At 44.0% G+C, this 15,428-nt stretch overlaps 1 long non-coding RNA gene across 3 annotated transcripts in view; it reads left to right on the top strand.

Moving 5' to 3' along the window:
- Window positions 1–3,230: 3,230 nt before the first annotated feature.
- Window positions 3,231–15,428, top strand: part of LOC118151040 (uncharacterized) — a 38,499-nt gene continuing 26,301 nt past the window's right edge. Inside the window, exons 1-3 of one of the 3 annotated variants that reach the window (XR_013526843.1) lie at window positions 3,231–3,441; window positions 11,304–11,379; window positions 14,495–14,683. This is a non-coding gene — a long non-coding RNA (uncharacterized LOC118151040). The other 2 variants (XR_013526844.1, XR_013526845.1) reach the window with 2 other exon arrangements.

Below are 15,428 nucleotides of genomic sequence, written 5' to 3'. Positions count from 1 at the left end.
CCAAGAACCAAGGTGATGTCACTCTCCTGCCTTGGCTCTGCTCATGAAGGTCATTGTGACATATATCTAGGCCAATCATCTAGGTGAAGTGAGTGTCCTCTCTTACCTAAACTCTGTCTACAGGAAAGATTTTGATAACACTGGACCCAGTACCTTCTGCCAGAGTTCTGCACACAAGGAGGATTTTACATATCCCTGGACCAGCACACAGTTGATGTGCCTTTCCTGCTGTCTCTCTGTCCAGAGTTGGTATTGTGTCATGGGATCTGGGGCCAAATCACAGGCACAATGATGACTTTATTATTGTTACTATTTTGAGACACAGTCTCACTTCGTTGCCCAGGCTGGAGTGGAGTGGCATGATCTCAGGTCACCATACCCTCCACCTCCTAGGGTTCAAGTGATTTTCAGGCCCCAGCCTCCTGAGTAGATGATATTTCAAGCACACAACATGTTTTTTTGTTTTGTTTTGCTCTGTTTTCTTTTTCCTAGAGACAGGGTTTTGCAATGTTGGGCAGACTAGTCTTGAACTCCTGACCTCAACTGTCCCACCTACCTGGGCCTTCCAAAGTGCTGGGATTACAAGTGTAGGCCACTATGACTGGCCAATGGTGACACTTATACCTGAAGCCAAGACAGGTATGGGATGGTAAATTATCAATGAAACTTTTTACAAATGTTATTGTGAAATATACATTTGTCCAACATGTGAGTGATTTGACAATTGACTCCAGATTGGGTCCAGCTTACAAATAAAATTGTGACACATACCTGGGCCAAGAATTTAGTACATATGACTCCTTTGAATGGGCCCTGCTCTCAGATAGTACCATCACACAGAACCCAGAACCTAGGTGATATACTTTTTTCTTCTACAAGGGCCTTGCTAACAGTAGGAATTGTGACATATTGCTGTCCCCAGCACATAGGAGGATGCCAAGAGAAACCAATTGGCACAGTGAAGCTCCTGCTACATCAGAACTGATACAGAAGCTGGCTCAAAATGGTACTGAGGACAAAAGGCCAAATGTCCTGCTATGGATCTTACATAGGCCCCTATCTCATGACTACCCTATGCACCCTCCCAGCTTCATCCGCCATGACCCTGCCACAGAACAGCCATTATTTTTTTTTTGAGACAGAGTTTTGCTCTTGTTGCCCAGTCTGGAATGCAGTGTCATGATCTTGAATCACTGCAACCTCTGCCTCCCAGGTTCAAGCGATTCTCTTGTCTTAGCCTCCCGAGTAGTTGGGAGTACAGGTGCATGCCACCACACCAGGCTAATTTTTGTATTTTTAGTAGAGACGTGGTTTCATCAAATTGGTCAAGCTGGTCTGGAAATAGTGACCTAAGGTAATCTGCCCACCTCAGCCTCCCAAAGTGCTGGGATTACAGTTAGTTTTTAAAGAGGGCACAGCTTGATGTCCAGGAATATAGAGAGGTCAGCCTAGACAATGAGTATGCAGTAAGTGCAATAAGCTTCTCTCATCACAGTGACCACAACGTCGCCAGGGGATGGATCCCTGAGGCTGGGTGAAGCCCTCTGCAACAATGTGTTTGTATGGTAGCTCCAGTCTGATCTCTCAAGGAGGTCGACAGGGTGGCCTCCAAATGCCAGGATTTGCAGAGGACTGACCAAGATAAAGAAAGTTCAGGCAGAGTCCTGGAGAACAAGCAGGGGATCACAGCCTTAGGCCTGCCAGGACCGTGTGCAGGTGAGTTTCCCCCAGAGTCATGACCCCTGTGATATTGAGGATAGGCCTGCCTGTGGGTCCATAGGCTGCTGTCTGAGCTGAGGGTCATTGCCACAGAGAGCAGAACCCCACAGCCTCAGGGGCTGCCTGGAAGTGGGTGCTTCTGTGCCACTGTTGCATGTCTGGGTGCGTATGTCACTCTGTCTCCTCTCACCCTATCTGTCTTTCTCTGTCTGTGTGTGCATGTGCCTGTGTGTTTGTGTCTGCCGATGTCTGTGTGTGTGTTGGAAGAAATGTGACCTGTTAGCTAGAGGGTGGATGCTTGCATGATGACCTCTCTTTGGTAAGCTTTTTCTTTGGCATCTCTGCCTGGGTAATTTGGCTGGTTGTCAGTAATTTTCCCCACAGTTTAATTTGGGATTTGTGAAGACCTGGGTACCATGGGGACCTGCTTGTTTCATCTAGGTTGAGCAGAAGGAGAACATGGTGGCCTTTGCTTTCTAGGAGAGGTGGTGTTGCATTTCATCTGTACTTTCTGTCTCATTCTTGATGAACATCTCTTTCCTCTGCTCCTTGGTGGGATTGCCTGTCAGCCCTGAATCTTGTGGCTGCCACAGATGTCAGGAAGCCAAAGGGATTGGGTTTTGGCTGGGTGCAGGGGCAGTTGCCTCAGGGCTACCTAGTCAGTGGAGCAGTGGGAGTGGGGTGTACTTTGCAGAAACTTCTCTTCTCCTCCAGCAGGCATCCCTGAATGTGGCTTAGACTGCAGCACAGGTTCTCTCCTGGTTCCCAGGTGTGCTTGCTTTTTCTTGGGGAGTCTCCAGTGCCCTCTGGGTGCATGCCTAGACATCATTGACAATCTCGCCATCAGAGGCTGACTCCATCTTCTCTTGAGGGACACCAGTTCCATGTGTGGTCACATTTTCTCTACCTTGGACATGCCTCTGTTCCTGTTTGCACAGGTCCTAGACAGCAGTGTGGGGAATACAGAAGCCCCTGGGCTTTGCAGATTGGGCTGGCCATTGCTCCACCCAGCGAGGAGGAGGATGGAGGAAGTGAGTTCTTGGGTCAGTAAATTTTCAGCTGACATCTCTCATTGAGGCCCGTGGAATCTCTTTGTGCCCCAGTGAGTCCCTCCCCACCTCATCAGATTGTCACCCCATTACTGCTGCCCCAGTGGGATCCTCCATCAGATCGGTAGAGGAGTCTGGAGATCCCAGCCAGCGCGCTGAAGCTCCTCCTCCACTGAAACCAAACCAGAAGGCGGCTCAAGGAGGTCCTGAAGACAGGAGGCCCAGGGGTCTGGGCCTGGATCTAGCATAGCCCCTTCTTTCACACCTCACCCTGCCCTCCCCAGTCCTCATTCACCGCTGCCTTGCCTGCTGTATACTCCGCTGCCTCAGCACCGCGGCATTTTTGAAAGGGGTCACAGTCTGACTTCCAGAATTAAAGCGCCAGTTGGCCTAGCCAATGCGCATGCGCGAGGGACATGCGGATTCGCGCGTCACAGTGACCCCCACCGTCTCCTGGGAGATGGGACACTGAGGCTTGGTAAAGCAGGTGAAGCAGGAGGCAACAGTGGGTCGGTGTCGAGGCTCCCACCTGACCTCTCCAGGGGGTCGACAGGAGGTTTCCTGGATGCCAGGAAAATGCCAGGGTTGGCGGAAAGTGACAGGGATGAAGAAACCTCAGGTGGAGTTTCAGAGAGCGGGATCTCAGCCTCAGGCAGGCCCAGATGGTGTGTGGGTGAGTCTCCCCAAAAGTCATTACCCCTGTGATCTTGAGGAGAGGCCTGCCTGTGCCCATTGGTGCTCGCTGACCTGAGGGTCATTCTCCCGGAGAGCACAGCCTGGAACCCGGCAGCCTCCGGGGATGCATGGGGGTGGGTGTTTCTGTGCCACTGCTGTATGTCTGTGTGTGTACGTCTCTCTTTCTCTCCTCTCTCTCTATTCCTGTTTCTCTCTCTCTCCCTGCGCCATCTCTTCCTGGGTCATTTGGCTGGTTGTCATTTTTCTGGCTGTTCAAATTTGGGTTTGTGAAAGCTTGGGCCACCTGGGGAGCTGCCTCAGACACGCAGGGGTTGAAATCTCCTCCCCCTTGTGAGCAACCTCTTTTTTAAGATCAAAACTGGCACACCACACCTAGGGACAAAAGCCTCTCAAGAGCTCATTGTCCTCTTGCAGGAGGGATGCAGACTGAGGTCAAAGGAGGTGGTTCTAGATGGTTCTTACTCCTCCAACCCTTTTCTCTCATTGAGAAATGTTGCCCCACGGTGACACAGGCTTGGAGAAGAAGTCAGGAACAGGACGTGGCAAGCATCTCTGTTACTCAAATGCTGGCCTTTCAGGCCAGTCACCCTTTGGGCAGTCCTTCTTCCTGAATGCCATGGCGGTGGCATTATGCTGTATCCTGCCTGGGATCTGGCCTCTGTTCGGTCCTCCCTCTTGCTGTCTGCCATGTATCTGAGGGGTCTAGATCCTCCTTGGTCTAACTCAATGTCTTCAAGAAATAACACTTTTGAGTTCATCAGGTTGAAACTTTTTAAAGATCTGTTTAATGACTGTTTTTTTCTCCAAACCTATTTCTATAGATTGGGTAGCCATGATGATCCTGGAGCTCTGGTCTTCATAAGTGTCTCAGATATGGAAGCTCCTTTGGTCTCCATGTCCCACCTGATGGTTGCCGGTTTTATTTAGGATGTGCAGTAGATGACCATGGTGGGCCTTTGCCTTCTTGGAAAGGGGGTGTTGCCAGTGGGGATTGCACATACTCCTGGATCCTGCTCCCAAATGATGTGACTCTCCTGCCTGGGCCCTGCCCACAGGAGATTTTCTGTCTCATTCTTGAAGCACATGTGCTTCCTCTGCTCCTGGGTGGGACTGCCCCCCACTATTTAATCTTTTGGGTGCCAAAGATGTCAGGGAGCCAAAGAGACTGTTCTAGTGGGGTGCAGGGGAAGTTGCCTCAGGGCTACATAGTTGTTGCATTGCTGGGGTGGGGTGTTCTTTGCACAAACCTCTCTGCTTCTCTGGCAGGTGTCACTGAATGTGGCTTTAACTCTGGCACAGGCCCTCTCCTCATTCCCAGGTGTGCTTCAGTTTTCCTTGGCTTTCTTTGGGGGGGTCTCCACTGCCCCCTGGGCACATGCCTGGACATTATTGACCTCACTATCTCCATCTTTTCTTGTGGGAAGCCAGTGCCACGTGTGATCACATTTGCTTTACCTCAGACTCACCCTTATGCCTGTTTGCATGCGTCTCGGGAAGGAGTGTTGAGATGCGGGAGCACCTGGGCTTTGGAGACTGGGGCAGGCCATTTCTCTGCCATGGGAGGAGGAAGGAAGAAGTGGGCTCATGGATCAGTGAATTTTCAGCTGACACCATGTCTTGAGTTACGTGGAATCTTTCTGTTCTCCAGTGAGGTCCTCCCCACCTCACCATATTGTAACACCATCCCTTTTGACCCAGTGGAATCCAAAATTGGATCCTTAGAGGAGTCTGCAGATCCCAGCCAGCACCTTGAAGCTCCTTCTCCACCAGAAACCAAACCGGGAGATGGCTCAAGGAGGTCCTTAGCACAGGACTCTTAGTTGTCCAGCCCTGGGTCTTGCACAGTCTTTTTTCCCCTACCTTCCCTTATCACCCCATCCCCACTTGGGCCATCATATTTCTCACAGTGTCACCATGCTGGAGTGCTGTGGTGTGACCTTAGCTCTCTGTAACCTCATCTCCTGGGTTTAAGTGACTTTCATGCCTCAGTCTCCCCAAGTAGCTGGGATTACAGGTACACACCACCACACCCAGCTAATATTTTGCATTTTTAGTGGAGGCAGGGTTTCACCAGGATGGGAGGATGGTCTCAATCTCCTGACCTCATGATCCACCCACCTCATCCTCACAAAGTGCTGGGATTACAAGTGTGATCCACCATGCCAGGCCACCACTGCCATTTTTAAAAAAGGTTGTATCCTGACTTTCAGGAGTGGAGTGTGAGTAGTACTAGCCAATGTGCAGGCACAAGCCAGTTCTCCTCTTAGCGACCCCCACTGTTGCCCTGAGGGATGGGTTCCTGAGACTTGTGGAAGCAGGAGCCCTCCATCACAGTGAGTCATTGTCGAGTCTCCAGCCTGACCTGAGATGTGGTCTGTTTTCTGGGATCTGCCAACAGAGGGCATGGTGACATATTTCTAAGTCTAACACACAAATGCTATGACACTTTTGACTGAGTCTTGCCTACTAGGAGAATTGTGACATATTCATTCACCCAGTACCTATGTCTTGTTAGTCTCCTTCTTACCTAGGCCCAGCCCACAAGGGCAATTGTGACATTTTACTGCACTGAGCACCCAGGTGATGTTATTCTTCTGCCTAAGTTCTGAAAGAATTTTGACTTACTCTTGGTTCAGCACCCAGGTGATGCAACATGTTTTTCAGTCCACACCCACAGGTGTGATCTTGACATATACCTTTACCTAGCACCTGAATAATTTGCCTCTTTTGCCTGAGCTAATCTCACATATAGAATTGTGACATACACCTAACACAAGCACCTAGATGTAACACTTCCTCTTTTGTGCTGACCTCAAAGGAAATTGTGATATCTAGCTGGGCCCATCACTTTGTGATGTGGCCCATTTCTTTTCCCTGGGCACTGCCCCAGTGGGGATTGTACATATTGCTGGATCCCGCTTCCACATGATGTGACACTCCTGCCTGGGCCCTGCCCACAGGAGGCATTGTACCATATTTCTGATTTTATATCTTAGTTTGTGTAACTCTCCTCTTGTGCCCAAGTGCTGCCCTTAGGTGGGACTGTAACATATGCCTGGATGATGCACCGGAGTGATGTGACACTTTTGCCTGAGCCCTGCCCTGAGGGGATATTTTTACATACTGCTGAACTCAGCACCTAGGTAATATGACTCCTATCCTGCCTGATAGTCATCACATGGGAAGTTGTGACATATCCATGGTACCAGCTGCAAAGTGAGGTGATTCTCCTCTTCTGCCCGGGTCCCACTTACAGAGGGTATTGTAACATTTTCACCTGGCTCAGCACCAAAGGGATATGACTCTTCTACCTGACCCTTTCCCACAGGAGATAAAATTATGTATTTCTAGACAAGCACCCAGGTGATGTGACTCTTCTGCCTTGTCACTGTTCACAAGCAGGATTGTGACCTATGTTTGGATCCAGCTCACAGGCATGATGACACATTTTATATCTGGACCTAGCCAACGAGAAAGATGTTGACACTTATCCCGCAAAACAGGGAATCAAATAAGATTGTGGTTCTGTACCAGAATAAAGGTCTCCGAGTGAACTTCAGCTCTCATGCATATTGTATAAAGTCCTCCAGGGGCCCAGAGTGTCACAATAGGGTCCAGCACACAGGTCATGAATCTCAAAACTGAAGACAGAAGTTAGAATTGTGACTCTAATGTGTAAATGCAGTCCACAGATTGGCTGCACTTTCAGACCAGAATTAAGCACACCTGTTAGGCTGTGGTTTTTCTACCAAGACACAATTTGCAGGTGTGATTGGAGATCCCCTACATGAATGAAGTCAACCATTAAGATTGTGATGCATGTATTGAGACCCAACTCGCTGGAGACATTGACTTATACCTGAAGATGAGACAAGTCCCAAATTATAAATCTTATTTTTGGATTTTCCTAAAGGTGTAACTGTGACATATACCTTTGCCTTACATCTGAGTGATTTGACTCACATTTGTAGGCCCCGGATGCATGCAGACTGAATTGTTACACATACATGGGCCAAGCACTTAGGTGATGTAAGTCTTCTGCTAGAACAGGGCCCTGCTCTGAGGGAGGATTTTAACATATTGCTGGACTCAGCACCTAGATGACATGGCTCTTCTTCCTGGTCTCTGCTCAGAGTTAAAATTGTGACATGTCTCTAAGCCTAAAACACAGGTACGGTAATGACTCTCATGACTGGACCAAGACAATGTGAGAGATTTTTACTCATCCAGGGTCTTCTACTTGTACAAAGTTCACAGAAAATTATGACACTCACAGATGTTATATAAAGCACTTAGGTTGTACAGTGAGTGTCATAACAGGACCCAACACAGGATAAGAATGTTACACTCCTACATACACCCAGCTGATGGGATTGTCACCCTCACACATGGACAGAGCCCACTGTTCAGACCCTGAATCTTACCTGTAGGCACAGTCTACAGCCGGAATTATGCCTGCCATATGTGCATCCAGCCACAAATATGATGGTGACAAATAATATTTCTGAACTCAGCTCACAGGCATGGTAATGACTTTCATACCTGAACCAGTCAAAAAGGAAATACCGACTCTCATGCCTGCCTTTAAGGCAATGAATAGTACCATGGGATTATACCACCACAAAAGTCTCAGAGCATATTGAAACTCTGAAACTCTCAAACTTTCTGGTACAGAGAGTGTGTTAACATGGCCTAGCACACAGGTGAGATTGTTACCCTTGTATGTACACTCAGCAAACAGAAAGAATCGTCACCCTCTCACATCAACATGCCCCACTGCTGAGGTTCTCAATGTCACATCTGAAGGAAGTTGAAAGTGGAATTGTGACTCTCATATGTTGATCTGATCCACAGGTAGAATAGTGACTTTCAAACCAAGATTCAACACAACTGTGAGAATATGGCTACCACACTGGGACACTGTTTTCAGCTGGAGTTGAGGCTGGATCAACTCCACCACTGAGATTCCGTCTTACATACTTGGGCACAACTCACAAAAGACATTTGCACTCCTATCTGAAGCCTGGAAATTTGCAGGATTGTGAATCTCATTCCTAGACATACCTGCAGGTGTAATAGTACAATGTACTTTTGCCAAGCATCTGATTGACTTTACTCTCTTGTGGAAGCCTAGCCATCAACTGTGAGTTAAGCTTCTGACATATACCTGGGCCAAGCCCCTGGGTGATGTGACCCTCCTGCCTACACTTTTCCCACAGTGGATTTTGTGACATGTCTCTTGGCCCATCAACATAAGTAATGTGACTCACTTTCCTTCCTATGCTCTGCCTGGACTGTGGATTTTGACATATCATTGGGCCCACTACTTTGGAATATGACTCTCCTTGATTTACTGGTTCTTGTTAACAGAAAAAAATGTGACATATTACTGATCCCAGCACCTAAATAGGGTGACTCTTTTTGGCTGGCTGTGCCCTGCTTCCATAAAAACTTTGAAATAATACTGGGCCCAGCACCCAGGTAATGTAATTCTCTGGCCTGTGTCCTGCCTACACTGGGCATTCTGATATATCACTGAGTCTAACATCCAGGTGATGTAACATGTTTGGGGGACCTGCCAACATAGACGTTTGTGAAAAAACTCTGGCCCAGCACCCAGATAATGTGACCCTCTTGTCTCTCCATGCACAGGTAGAATTGTAACTTATACCTAGGCCCAGCACACAGGCATGATAATGTCTCTCAGATGTGGAGTCACCCAATTGGAGAGATTTTGACTCTCATAGGTAGGTTTAGGGCAGAAGGTAGAATTCTGGTCAGCTACTTTTAGAAAGGTTACAGAAGGCTCTGACAAACACACATACATTGTGAAGCCCTTGGGTTGTACAGAGAGTATCATAATACAAATCAGAACACAGGTGCTATTGTGACTCTCATAAGCATAACCTGTAGAAAGTTAGGATTGTCACCATTATACATAAATGGAGCCCACTAGTGAGCTCATGAATCTCACATGCAGATTAAGTCCACAGTTGCAATTGTGGCTACCATATGTAAATCTGGTCAAACATAGAATGGTGACTCAATTCTGGACTTAGTTCACAGGCACAATTGTGACTCTAATACCTGGACCTATCTAATAGAAGAGATGTTGACTTTAGTAGCTAGGCTTAGGGTGACAGGTAATGTCCTGGGTTTCTTACTTGTACAAAGGTTGCAGAGTCCTACAACACTCAAGCATATTGTATAATGCCTTCAGGTGGCAAAGAAAGTTTTGAAACAGGGTCTATCACACAGATAAAATTGTGACTCTTGTCTGCACACTCATGACCTCCTACATAAACACAGCTCATTTTTGAGGTTCTGAATATAACACCTGGAAAAAAATGAAAGTTGAAACTGTGACTCTCATATGGATTTCAGACCATAGGTAAGATGATGACTTTTGTATCAAGATTAAACACCCCTGTGAAGCTGTGTCTTTCCTATTAAAACACTGTTGGCACATGAGGATGAGGCTTTCTTGCACAGATCCAGTTGAGATTATGACTCGGGTACATGGACAGAACTCATAAGAGGTGTTGACTGTTGTATTTGGAGCCAGCCCAATCGCACTTTTGTGAATCTGATCTCTGGATCTTTTGGTGGGTGTAATTTTGACATATGCCTTTGCCCAGTACCTGATTAATTTTACTCTTCTTCCTGGGTCTAGTAAGGTATTTGGATTGTGACACTTACCTAGGCCAAGCACTTCAGTGATATGACTTTTCTGCCTGGGTCATTCTCTCAGAGGGAATTTTAAAATATTTACACAGAAATCACCTCTGTGATGTGACATTCCTCTCCTGCCTGGGTTTAGCCCACAAGGGGGATTGTGACATATTTATTGTCCCATCACATAGCTAATATGATCCATCTCTCTTGCCTTGGACCTGCTTACCTGGGGGATTGTGACATATTACTGGGCCCAGCACCTAGTAGATGTGGCTGTCCTTTCTTGACTGTTCCTTTTTGCCTAGGATTGTCACCTTCACATATGAGTGCAGTCCACAGTTGGAACTGTGACTGACAGCAGGCTGAATGGTGACTAATATCTGGAACCAGGTCACAAGCATGGTGTTGACTGTTGTACCTAGACCAAACCAAAAGAAAATGTTGACTATGGCTAGGCTTGGGGCAATGGATATTGTCCTGGGTTTTCTGCCTAGAAATATCAGAGGACTATGAAATGCTAGCATATGGTATATTTCTCTTAGGTGGTACAGAATATCTCAAAATAAGGCTCACCACACAATTTAAATTGTGACTCACATGCAGGTCTGGTCAAAAGTTAAGTTTGTCACCCTCACATATGGACAATGCCCACTGCTGAGGCCCTGAGTCTGTCATGAATGCAGTCCACAGTTGAAATTTTGACTGTTGTATATGAATTTACTCACAAGCAAGGTGATAACTAATTCCTGGACCCCGTTCACAAGGACAGTGATGAATTTTATACCTGGACACAGCCAATAAAGGAGATGTTATCTCTTTCTGGGCTTAGTGAAATAAATAAAATTGTGGGTCCATGTAAGCATGTGGGTCTCAGAGAGTATTGTGACTTTTACACATACCTTACAATGCCTTCAGTTGGTACAAAGAGTGTCATAACAGGGCTCAAAGCACAGGTGAGATAGTTACTTATGTATGCACAACCAGCCAACCATATTTTCACCTCTAGAAATGAACACTGTCTACTCTTGTGGTTCTAGGAATTTCACATCCAAAGACAGTCAAAAGCTGGCATTGTTACTATCATGTGTGAACTCTGTACAAAGATAGGATGGTGACTCTTGGGCCAAGATTTGGCACTCCTGTGATCTTTTGACTCTTTTACAGTGTCTGCAAGTGGGGTGTCATGTATGGATCCAGTTCATTGTTGAGGTTGTTACTTGCCTTTTGGACAAAACTCCCAGTAAGTATTGACTCTGAACCTGGAGCTGGGAAAGGTGTAGGATTGTAAATTTTATCTCTTGACTTTTACACAGGTGTAGTTGTAACATATTCCTTTACTCAAACCCTGATTGGTTTTACTTTTTTGCTGAGGTCCAGGCTACACATTAGATTGTGAACTATACCTGGGTTGAGGGCCTAGATTATGTGACATTTCTGCCTGGGCTCTGTCTGCCCTCAGTGGATATTGTGACATATATCTGGGCCAGTCACCTAAGTGATATGACTCTCCCTTCCTTTTTAAGCCAGTCCAGAGAGATTACTGTGAGATATCTTTGGGCCATTACCTATGTGATGTGACCATTTTTGTGTGTGTGTGTCCTGGAGTAGTTTACAGGAAAAATAGTGACATGTTATGGGGCTCACCACCTAGGTGATGTGACTGTCTTCTGCCTGGAACATGTTTACAGACTAGATTGTTGACATATTGCTTTACCTAGCACCCAGGAGATGTAAATTTTATTGCTGGGGTCCTGCCCACAGAAAAAATACTGACATATCACTGGCCCAGTACCTAGTTTATGTGACTCTCCCTACTGGTTCCTGACCACAGGAGAGATTGTCACATGTAATTGGGTCCAGCTCACAGTTATGAGAAAACACCATCTCTACTGAAAATACAAAAAAATTAACCAGGCATGATGGTGATTGACTGTTATTCCAACTACTCAGGAGGCTGAGACAGAATTGCTTGAATCTGGGAGGTGGAGGTTGCAATGAGCCAAAATTGCACCATTACACTCCAGCCCAGGTGACAGTGCTAGACTCAATCTCAAAAAAAGAAAAAAAAATTTAAATTGCACTGAATTTCTGACAGCAGAAACCTATCTGGTTACATTTTTTAAAATTATAAAATAATAATAGCCATCATCAACTTAAAGTATAACTAGGGTTAAGAATACCCACCATTTTACCATCACCACCAACAACTAAACTCTGTTATAGCTAACAAGCTAATTCAGTAAAGTTGCAAGATACCTTAACAGGAAAATCAGTGGGATTTTAATACAATAACAACACAAAATCTGAAAAGGGATTAAGAAAACAATTTCATTTACAATGTTATCAAGTAGAATAAAATACTTAATTTATTAAATAGAATAAGCTTAACCAAGAATATTAAAGATTTGCATGCTGAAAACTACCAAATGTTGATGAAAAAAATAAATATTAGAAAATTGGAAATATATCCTGTGTTCATTGATTCTAAAAATTAATATTGTTAAAATATCTGCTACACAAAGTAATCTACAGATTAAATATTTTTAATCAAAATTTGAATACTGTTAAGATAATGTATAACAATTGTAAAATTAGTATGGAGCCACAAAAAGACCCCAAATAGCCAAATAATAAGAAGAACAAAAAGACTGAAAGCCTCAAACTTTCTGCTTTCAAACTGTATTACAAAGTAATAGTCATCAAAATAGTATAGAACCTATATAAAAACAAACGGAACAGAACAGAGAACCCAGAAATAAACTCACACATACACAGTCACCTGATTTCACAAAATTAGGAAAAGATAGACACATCAAGAAATAGTGTAGAAAAAACTAGATATGCACATACAAAAAGCAAACCTTTCTCATATCATCACAAAAATGACTTTAAAATGAAGACTTAAACATAAGAATTGAAATCATGAATCCCCTAAAAATTAAATAGGGAAAAAGCTGTTCAACACTGGACATGGCAATGATTTTTTGGATTCTACACATAGAACACAAGCAACAAAAGCAAAAATAAAAAAGTGAAACTATATCAAAGTAAAAATTTCTGCACACTAAAGAAAAAATCAGCAAAATATAAAGGCAATATATTGGATGGAATAACATATTTGTAAACCATACATAGAATAATATGTTACTATTCAAAATATATGTAATATGAATCAATACAAAACACACAGTAGAACAAAACAAAAACCTATTTCCTTATTAATTGGGCAGAACATCTAAATAGTCATTTTTCCAAAGACATACAAATGGCCCATAGATATATAAAAAGATGCCCAACATCACGAACCATCAGAGTAATTGAAATCAAAGTCAGCTTGAGATGTCACCTTATTGTGGGGTTAAGGAGAATTATTATCAAAACATACAAAGATAAAAAGTGTTAGGGTGCAGAGGAAAGAGAATATTTTTACACTGTTGCTGAGCATGTCCACTGGTGCAGCCATAATTAAAAAAACAGTATAGAGTTTCATTAACATTTTTAAACTGTAAGTACCGCTAATCTCAATTCAGAATATATAGCCAAAGGACATGAAATTAGTATCGGTAAGGGCATCTGCACTCCTCTAATACAAATAAATTAATAAACCATGTGAGAAAGATAATTTCACCTTTAATATTGAAAGTCTTATTTACAACAATATTTATAAACCTTGAAGAGATTATGCTAAGTGAAATAAGTGAAATGAAGAAAGAAAACTACTGCACAATCTCATTTGTGTGTGGAATCCTAAAAAAAAAAGAAAGAAAAGAGATAGACTACAAAGGTAGTTTCCATGGGCTAGGGCGTGGGGAAACCTGGGGAGATACTCATCAAAGGGTGCACATCTTCAGTTATATAATTAAAAAACTGCTGGAGGTGTAATGTGCAGAATAGTGACTATAGTTAATAATAATTGTACTTCAGACTTGTTACAAAAATTGATCTTATGTTCTCTAACCACACACATAGAAAAGTATAAAGCAACTGTGTGAAGGCATAGATATGTTTACTAGCTTTATTGAGATAATTTAAAGATGTATACACATCTAAGCACTCTATTGTACACCCTAAATATATACACTTTCAATATGCAAATCATAGCTCAATAAATATGGAATAAAAATAAGAGTAATCAGTACATAATATCCAGCCACAGGTAAGCTTTCTTTACAACCCTCTTGGCCACTGTTTCTGGCTTAACCTAAGAACAGCAGAGTGCTTCAGGCCCCTTGACTACTCTGACGCTCCTCCCACTGTTCCTATAGCTGGGGAAGATGTAATCTTTCCAAGGATTTTTTTCAGTTTTCAGGTCACACAGATAGGACATAAGGTGTCCCCTTGATCATTGTCCACAGCCCCGTTTGGCTCCAGAAAATATGTGCCAGGGCATCCTGAAGAGGACCACAGTAGCCAGCCTGGGCAAGACTGCCTTTCACCGCATGCACTCCCATCGCTCTGGCTCCACAGGCATCCTTTATGGCCATAGCATCGTCCCTCTTCACATTATCAGTAAAGGCTATGTCACTGCAGAAGATACTGAGGAGGTAAATGAAAAAAAAATTGGCCTCTGTGTATTAGAGTAATTGCCACTAGATCACCTGTTTGCAGACAGGATCACTTTTTATCATTGCCGTTGTAAAATCTGTGGTATAATTAGATGAGAAAATAATCTGAAGCATACTCTTTGAATCCCTGAAGTTGGTGTCAGTAAGTTTTATTCAGAAATTTACTTTAACCATGACTTACATGTTATGTCCTTGTAGATCACGGCAGTCAAAATTGAACAATTGTTAATGGAAATTGTTTAGCTCAAAATTAAGTGTGGCCTTTGTGTCCTTGAGCATAGACAGGAAGTAAAACTTGGAGAGCCTGTGTTACCCTTTCACATTCGCCCTGGCAGTGATAGCTGTGATGGCTGTGAACTGCAGCAGGTTAGAGCTCACCTTTGTTTTGATAAGAAAAACAAATTGCTTATTGGTTCAACACAAAGTAAGGAGAAAAAAGAGTTGGAAATAAGAAAATAATTAAAGAAAGTACAAGTAAAATATGGTTCTCAAAATACATATTTTGAGATGGATGAATAGACATTGAACCACCTAAAATATACAGATGGAGCTGGAAAACGTAGGGAGTAGATCAGAAGTGAAGAAACGTTCCCAAGAGATGACTCTCCTGCATCTGTTTATTCTGAAATTACTGACAGCAACAAAGGTCAGAAAATGTTGAAGTAGATTGTTTGGAAAAAAGATGGCCTGGGGAAGGATGGGAACTTCAATCAGCTTTAGCTTC

This window comes from Callithrix jacchus, chromosome 15 (genome assembly GCF_049354715.1).
Source record: "Callithrix jacchus isolate 240 chromosome 15, calJac240_pri, whole genome shotgun sequence".
NCBI classification, from domain to species: domain Eukaryota; kingdom Metazoa; phylum Chordata; class Mammalia; order Primates; family Cebidae; genus Callithrix; species Callithrix jacchus.
Note: the sequence above shows the minus strand (reverse complement) of the source record. Positions and strands in the feature narration are given on the sequence as shown.